Source organism: Vulpes vulpes, chromosome 2, assembly GCF_048418805.1.
Source record: "Vulpes vulpes isolate BD-2025 chromosome 2, VulVul3, whole genome shotgun sequence".
Classification (NCBI taxonomy): domain Eukaryota; kingdom Metazoa; phylum Chordata; class Mammalia; order Carnivora; family Canidae; genus Vulpes; species Vulpes vulpes.
Window position 1 is genome coordinate 102,502,173 of NC_132781.1, and position 8,439 is coordinate 102,510,611.

Genomic DNA, 8,439 nt, shown 5'->3' on the forward strand with positions numbered 1-8,439 from the left:
CCTCTAGATTGCCTAATTTATTGGTGTATAGCTGCTTATAATATTTTTTTAAATTTTTAATTTTGTATTTCATTGGTATTGATTGTGATTTCTCCGCTTTCATTCATAATTTTATAATTTGAGTCCTTTCTCCTTTCTTTTCAATAAGGCTGACTAATGGTTTATCTCTCTTACAAATTCTTTCAAAGAACCAACTCCTGGTTTTCTTGATCTGTTCTACAGTTCTTCTGGTCTCTACTTCATTGAGTTCTTCTCGAATCTTTATTAACTCTCTTCTTCTACTTGGTATAGGTTTATTTGCTGTCCTTTCTGCAATTCCTTTAGGTGCAAGGTTAGCTTGTGTATTTGTTTTTTCCAATTTTTTGAGGGATGCTTATATTGTGATGTATTTCCCTCTCAGGACTGCTTTTGCTGTATCCCAAAGATTTTGAATGGTTGTATCTTCATTCTCATTAGTTTCCATGAATCTTTTTTAATTCTTCTCTAATTTCCTGGTTGACCCTTTCATCTTTTAGCAGGCTGCTCTTTCACCTCCATGTGTTTGAGTTTCTTCCAGATTTCCTCTTGTGATTGAGTTCAAGTTTCAAAGCATCGTGGTCCGAAAATATGCAGGGAACAATCCCAATCTTTTGATATTGGCTGAGACCTGATTTGTGACCCAATATATGGTCTATTCCAGAGAAAGTCCCCTGTGCACTTGAGAAGAATGTGTATTCAGTTGTGTTTGGATGTTCTGTAGATATCTGTGAAATCCATCTGGTCCAGTGTATCATATAAGCTCTTGTTTCTTTGGTGATGTTGTGCTTAGAATATCTGTCATTTGCTGCAAGTGCCAGGTTGAAGTCTCCTACTATTAGTGTATTATAATTTCATATGTCTTTACTTTGGTTATTAATTGTTTGATATACTTGGCAGCTCCCACATTAGGGGCATAAATATTCATGATTGTTAGGTCTTCTTGTTCGAGAGACCCTTTGAGTATGACATAGTGTCTCTCTTCATCTCTTACTACAGTCTTTGGGATTAACTTTATCTGATAGGAGGATTGCCACCCCAGCTTTCTTTTGGGGACCATTTGAACGTTAATGGTTCTCCACCCTTTCATTTTCAGGTTGGAGGTGTCCTTAGGTCTCAAATGAGTCTCTTGTAGACAGCAAATGGATGGGCCTTGCTTTTTTGTCCAGCCTGAAACCCTGTGTCTTTTGATGGGATGATTTAGCCCATTCATGTTCAGAGTAACTATTGATAGATATGAACTTAGTGTCATCATAATACCTATTCAGTCCTTGTTTTTGTGGGCTAGTTCTTTGGGCTTCCTATTTATTTTACAAGGTCCCCCTTAATATTTCTTGCAGAGCTAGTTTAGTGGTCACATATTCTTCCAGTTTCTGCATCTCTTGGAAGCTCTTTATCTCTCCTTCTATTATGAATGAGAGCCTTGCTGGATAGAGTATTCTCGGCTGTGTGTTCTTCTCATTTAGGACCCTGAATATATCCTGCCAGCCCTTTCTGGCCTCCCAGGTCTTCGTGGAGAGGTCTGCTGCTAATCTGATATTTTTCCCCATATAAGTTAGGGATCTCTTGTCTCTTACCACCTTAAGGATTTTCTCTTTATCTTTGAAATTTGCAAGTTTCACTATTAAATGTTGAGGTGTTGAACGGTTTTTATTGATTTGGGGGGGGGGGAGGATATCTCTGTCTCCTGGATCTGAATGCCTGTTTCCCTCCCCAAATTAGGGAAGTTCTCAGTTTTGATTTGTTCAATATGTAGATTTTTCCTTCTGAGGCTATCATTTATTTCCCTTAACCTTTCCTCATAGTCTTTTAATTGTTTTCTCTTTCTTCCTCAGCTTCCTCCTTGCCATAAACTTGCGTTGTATATCTCTCACTCTTTCTTCCACCTCATTAACCCTCATCATTAGGACCTCCAGTTTGGATTGCATTTCATTTAATTGATTCTTAATATCATCCTGATTAGATCTAATTTCTGTGGTTATGAAGTCTCTTGAATCCTTTATGCTTTTTTTCCAGAGCCACTAGTAGCTTTATAATTGTGCTTCTGAATTGACTTTCTGATACTGAATTGTAATCTAAATTCTGTAACTCTGTGGCAGAGAGTACTTTTCTGATTCTTACTTTTGTGTTGAATTCTTCCTTCTAGTCATTTCGCTAAGTGCAGAGTGGCTGTATGAGCGGGCTGAGTCAAGAATATCAACCATGACCAAGTAAATTTCACCCTAGATGATTCTGACAAGGTCAAAGACCAGAAGTTGAAAAAATATGGAATGCTGCATATTATCCTTGTGCAAGGGCCATGCTAATCTTCTCTGTATCATTCCGATTTTAGTATATGTGCTGCTGAAGTGAGCACCATCACTTTGGTTCTCCAGATGGCTCTCACTCTGGCTCTTAGCTAAGAGCTCTGTTCAGGTACTTACACTCCCCAAACCACAGCTTACCATGATCCCTGCCTTAATTGCTATGAGCTCCTTTCCCCCTCTCCATCTCGGATACTTGATAGTCTTATGCTATTTATTTCTCCAGTGGTCCCTGTGAGATGAGACTGAAGTGTAGGCATCCTTAGAAGCACTCATAACAGTGGAGAAGCTGGATACCCTCCCTTGGGCTTTTTCATGCTGGAGAAATCAGAGGTTTCTGGGAGTATATCTTTGTGCTGTACTGCACTGGTTTTGGGAAAGGGTGATTAGGTCAAAGTAAAACTGCTCCCTTTACCCTTCAAATGCATTATTTTATTATTTTTTTTTTCTGAGCCAAGTAGATACTCCAGCCTCATCCTTGGTTCTGGGACTTTCACAAAGATGCCTTGACTATGGATACCCCAGTTGGTGTTTCTCTGAGGGAACTGGAGAAGATCATTTTTCTTGCCATCTTAGTGACATCATTATGACTTTTATGCTTAAAAAAGCTTTCTCTACTTCTCTATAAAATTCACCTATGTTATCTACTATATGTCAGTAGTTTCATTGTTTCACAATTATGCCTTTAATTCATCTGAGAATTTATTTTGATAAATGTATGAGAAAAAAAACCCTTTTTTCTTTAATAACTAATCACTTTAACACTTTTTTATATAGACATACCTTATTTTATCATGCTTCACACATATCTTGTTTTTTTGTTTTTTGTTTTTTTGGGTTTTTTTTGTTGTTGTTGTTGTTGTTGCTTTTGTTGTTGTTTTTTACAAATTGAAGTTTGTGGCAACCGTGCATTGAGCAAGTCTTTTAGTGTTATTTTAATTCCAACAGCACTTCTCACTTCATGTCTCTGTGCCCTTCTTGCAGTTCAAACTTACTCATTATTACTTATTTTGTTACATGGATCTATGATCAGTGATTGCAATCAACTGAAAGTTCACATGATGGTTAGCATTTGTTAGTAATAAAAGTATTTTTATTTTTTAAAGATTTTAATTATTTATTCATGAGAAATGCAGAAAGAGAACGAGGCATAGACCTAGGCATAGGGAGAAGCAGATTCCCTGTGGGGAACCCCATGTGGGACTCCATCCTGGGACTCCAAGATCATGCCCTGAGCTGAAGGCAGACGCTCAACCACTGGACCACCCATGCATCCCAGTAATAAAGTATTTTTAAATTTAAGGTATATACATTGTGGTTTTTGGACATAATGCTATTGCACACTTTTAATAGACTTCAATATTGTATACACATAACCTTTATATGCAGCGCAAAACCAAAAAAAAAAATTCAGATGATTCACTTTACTGAGATACTTGCTTCATTTTGGTGGTCTGGAATTGAAGACACAATATCTCCAAGGTGTGCCTATAAATGCAATCTGGTTTAATTTACTATAATTTGTTACTGAATGATGTGTAGCCCTAGATGATGAAATCTGCCTCTTGATCCTGGTGTCTTTCTGTTGCTAGCACTTAATGATGTACACGTTGAGTAGAATCAGTCAAAGCCCAAACCTTTCCATATACCCAGGGATCTGTTTTTATGTTGCCATGTCATTAAACCATGCACCTACTTGGAGCTGTTCACCCAACAATGAATACATGTGACTACATTCATTAAACCTACCTTACTAGTTTGTTCTTACATGGGAATCTCTCCCTTTAGAAACAACCAGCTCTTTCCATCTTGCAGGATTAGGACTGACAAGTTCAAGAACCAACTTTTCTGTCAGTATAACAACTAAAGGAAGCTAACATCATTATTTAGGGTTGCTCTAGGCCTATGTCTTCTGCGATGCTTCTCTAATTCTAATTTGATGCCTTTTTTTTTTTTTTGAAGAGTATCCCTGGACTCTGGGTACCTCATTTCCTTCAGGTTTGGGTTATCTGACTATTCTACCCAAGTATTTATTACTACAGACTGGAAGTAATGCCCCTGTATCCAGATCTGTGGCCATTACTCTAATTCCTACTGAGATGATTCTGATTTGGGAACCAGAGAATTTGCCTATAGGTGGCAGCGTAGAACAGAGTTTCTGTTCTTGTGTTAGTTTCCCGTGGCTTCTGTAACAAACTATCACAAACTTGGAGGCTTTAAACAATAGAAAACAATTTTTCCAAGTTCCAGAGGCCAAAAGTCTGAAATAAATAGCACTGAGCCAAAAGCAAGGTATTGAGAGGGTACTCCCCTCTGAAGGCTCTTGTAGCTGCTGACATTTCTTGGTTTGTAGTCACATCACTCCCATCTTCTGCCTCCTGGTCACATTGCAGCCTCCTCTAGTGTCTGTGTCAAGGGGAGGAGGGCGGGCAGTGTGGGTGACGGGGTTGTGGGCACTGAGGGGGGCACTTGATGGGATGAGCACTGGGTGTTATTCTGTATGTTGGCAAATTGAACACCAATAAAAAATAAATTTTTATTAGGAAAAATGAAAAAGAAAAAGAAAGAAAGAAAGAAAGAAAAAGAAAGAAAGATAGAAAGGAGAAAGAAAGAAAAGAAAGAAAGAAAGAAAGAAAGAAAGAAAGAAAGAAAGAAAGAAAGAAAGAAAATGAAAAGACCTGGAAAGAACAGGTATATGTCCCTTTGCCCCTTCAAATTCCCCTTGGTCTTTTAGACTCAGCAAAAATCAGAACCACTGAAATAATCCTTAAAGTTTCCAGAAGTGTGTGAGCGTGTTATGTGTGTGAGAGATAAATCAAAACTGATTCATTGAATTTGCTGATGAAATTCAGTGAGATCTGGCTAGAGAGCTGGGAAGGAAAATTGAGTAAGTAGGTAGAGAATCAAAACATTGGGTGATTATGAGACTTCTCCCTGGAAGAGTTGGGAAGCGAGTGGATTTTTAGGTACAAGTGTATGGGTGACGTTAGAGAAAGAAAACAAAAACAAAAACACCTCCTTTTTAAGATTAAGTTGGGAGAAAATGGTCATGCCGTGAGCCTGGGAACATGACTGTCTTGTATCACTGGGACAAGAATGAGTATGAAGGAAGCCCTCACATGAGGCTCAGGACTGGAGAAACAGTATCTTCAGGGTGCCCCACACTTCTGCAAGTAATGGTAGGTCTGGTTGGAGTGTGCATACTTATAGGTACATGGATTCTTTAAGAGACACGTGTATTCAAGAGAAGTGATTCTGGGTAAATAACCATGGACACTGAGGAACACAAGGAGGTGGCCGTTTTAATACATGCAACGAATCCATGACCCAATTTACAAACAGAAGAATTTAGAAAGATTATGCCATAAAGTACATATCATGCCATTGACTTGCCTCCTGTCTCTACCCCTAAGCTGGAAGTGCAGGGAAACACCTGTTACATTCGAGGTCTTTTTTTTTTTCTTCTTCTCAATTGGTGGTAAACAATTCCACCAACTGCACAATGAAAAGATTCTGTGAGCCTGGCACCCAGATCTGGATCTCTCAGTTGCTCTTGCTGCCAAAGGTCAATCCAGTGTGTCTGCTTTTGACATATTTTAGCCAAAGAATGCTAATGACATTTTCCGAAACGCTGTGCTGTTTCACTTTGTGTCCCGCCCCGGAAATTTGGGATTTCTAAAATGCAGAGATATCTTCAATGCCAAAAAAGCCACAATAGGTAGAGATATGGCCAGCTTTTCAAGCTTTCTGACCATTTTAGGAACCCACAAAAACACTGACAAGATGACAAGAACGCACTGCCTCCAAGCCAAAGAGAAAACAGTGAAATTAAAAGCGATAAACGTTTGTTTGCATATCAACAAAACATAACTCACTGTCAACTTTACTCATCGTTCTATTTAGTCCCCTGATAATCTTTGTACCTCAAGAAATGCTGTGCTTTAGATTTTTTTCACATTGCAAGAACACCCTCATGTGCAAGATGGTGGCCCAAAATTCACAGGCACAGATAAATGAATTTACTTGCACTCGAAGAGTTTTGGCAGCAAAATTATAAAAGCTCTTTAGATATTCTGTTGCAAGAAAAAAATTCTAATTCGATGTGCAAGATGAATGCATATTAATATCTTTGTTAGTTTGCAGGATGGGAGCTACTAAGACAAAAATATGAAGCTTTTAAAATGACCCATCACTACTCCCGTTGCTAAAAGAAGTCACTAAACTTGTAGAGAAATTCTTCCATGTTCATTGACCTATCTCTTCCGATTTCTTTTCCTTATCTTTTTCCAGCTTATTAACAAAGTTAAACACAAGAACAAGAACAAGCCAGGAAGGGAAAATCTGCCATTGTTAACACGAAGTCTAGTTGTCCTAATAATAATAATGTTTAAAAGCAGTGGTTAAAAAAAAAAAAAGCAGTGGTTAATTTTTTGGAATAACTTTTATTTCTTTTTTTTTATTTTTATTTTTTTTGGAATAACTTTTAAAAAGGACGTCAGAATTTTATGCTTTTTCAGAATTTCCTGCCTTACTGAAACACAATATCCTTATTTCTAATGGTTCAGTTTGAATTGGTATGCACAGCAAGGGACAAGAGGCCTAGGGGCCGAAAGCCAAGGCCGAGGGTAATTCAGGAGTGTCACAACCCTTCCAGGGACGAGTACCAAGTCAAAAAAAAATGTTTTTCTCATCCCTTGAGAAGAGGTGAAGAAATGAAACATCGTAAGTATGTCAGATGGGTTTTTTGTATGATACACTAGAAAACAATCTCTGAAATTTTATTCCAAGCTTTGTACACACTCCTTCTTATCCACTTGAAACTAGCTAGGAGCTTAAAAGTATATTTGCTTGAATGCTAAGTCACCTCAACAGGAGCTATAGTCAGGGTGCCACCAACCAATTTATGTGAGTGATAAGTTTTAAAAGGGGCAATATGAGAGTTTACAGACATCGATAATAGCTTCAAATGTGACACACATATGTAAGGAAACTTTTAAGGTATCTTAACTGGTTCCAGAAACCCAGATAGTTAGTATTCTGTTTACCATTTTCGTTTTCATTAAATCGTCATCGATCAGCAATGTGACTAAGATAAATAGCAGTACACGAGATAAAAATGGGAAGGCTTCTCAAAAACTCCTTAAATTCTATGCATGATTCATATTCAGCTTGAAAACCATTAGTTAAGAATGAAATAGCCAAAGATTCTAGCATATGAAGTGTGATGTATACCAACTTCTTAACCCTACAATATAATGGTAGGAAAGCTGACTCTGAAACAAAAACTCCATACCTAAAATAATTAGTACCAATACTTAGAATATAGCAAGATTTATTTTTCTTCCATTGTCTCTTACTTTCCACACAATAAGACAGGACATTATCAGGGTTGCCGGAATATGTATGTAGTCAAGTCTATTTTTTCTATCTGGCTATCATTCATAAAAACAAAATTCAAGGTTCTATTTACTTTATTTTCAAAAATATATTTTATTTATTTATTCATGAGAGACACTGAGACAGAGAGGCAGAGACGTAGGCAGAGAGAGAAGCAGACTTTGTGCAGGGAGCCTGACGTGGGACCGGATCCTGGGACTCCAGGATAATTCCCTGAGCTGAAGGCAGACGCTCAACCGCTGAGCCACCCAAGTGTCCCTCTATTTACTTTCATTAATTCGGCTAATAGGAGCTTTTGGGGGAATAAGAAGGGTACTTAGTGAGAAAAAGAGAGAAAGATAACGGTTGTGCTTATGTGTCCCGGAGAAGTAATTCTCTTCCTCCTCGTACTCCGTATACTATAGTTACTACAGTATTCTTTTCTCATGTTTTAAAGGCTACTATTCAGCAATTTAGGGATTTTAAGGATTTATAACCTCCAGTCAAAATAGTATTTCATCTGTCAATTGTCATTTCCATATTGGCACTAGCTCCTAGTTTCATTCACAAAACTAGGGTTGTCAGGGCCTTCATGAGGCAATCCTTCTGCCTTCATCACCCCACTGGTTAGGCCAAACATATGCCTACCCATTCAGTTCTGAAACCACCTGCACAGAGGAAGTTAAATGAAGAAAAGGAAAGCATCACACTGTCACCATCTTTGGATAAGCTCTAATTTTACCCA

The 8,439-nt window shown here is 38.0% G+C and overlaps 1 pseudogene; it reads right to left on the minus strand.

Annotated features, from left to right (window-relative positions):
• Positions 1 to 2,274: 2,274 nt before the first annotated feature.
• Positions 2,275 to 2,371, minus strand: LOC140598035 (U6 spliceosomal RNA; annotated as a pseudogene).
• Between the last annotated feature and the right edge of the window lie 6,068 nt (positions 2,372 to 8,439).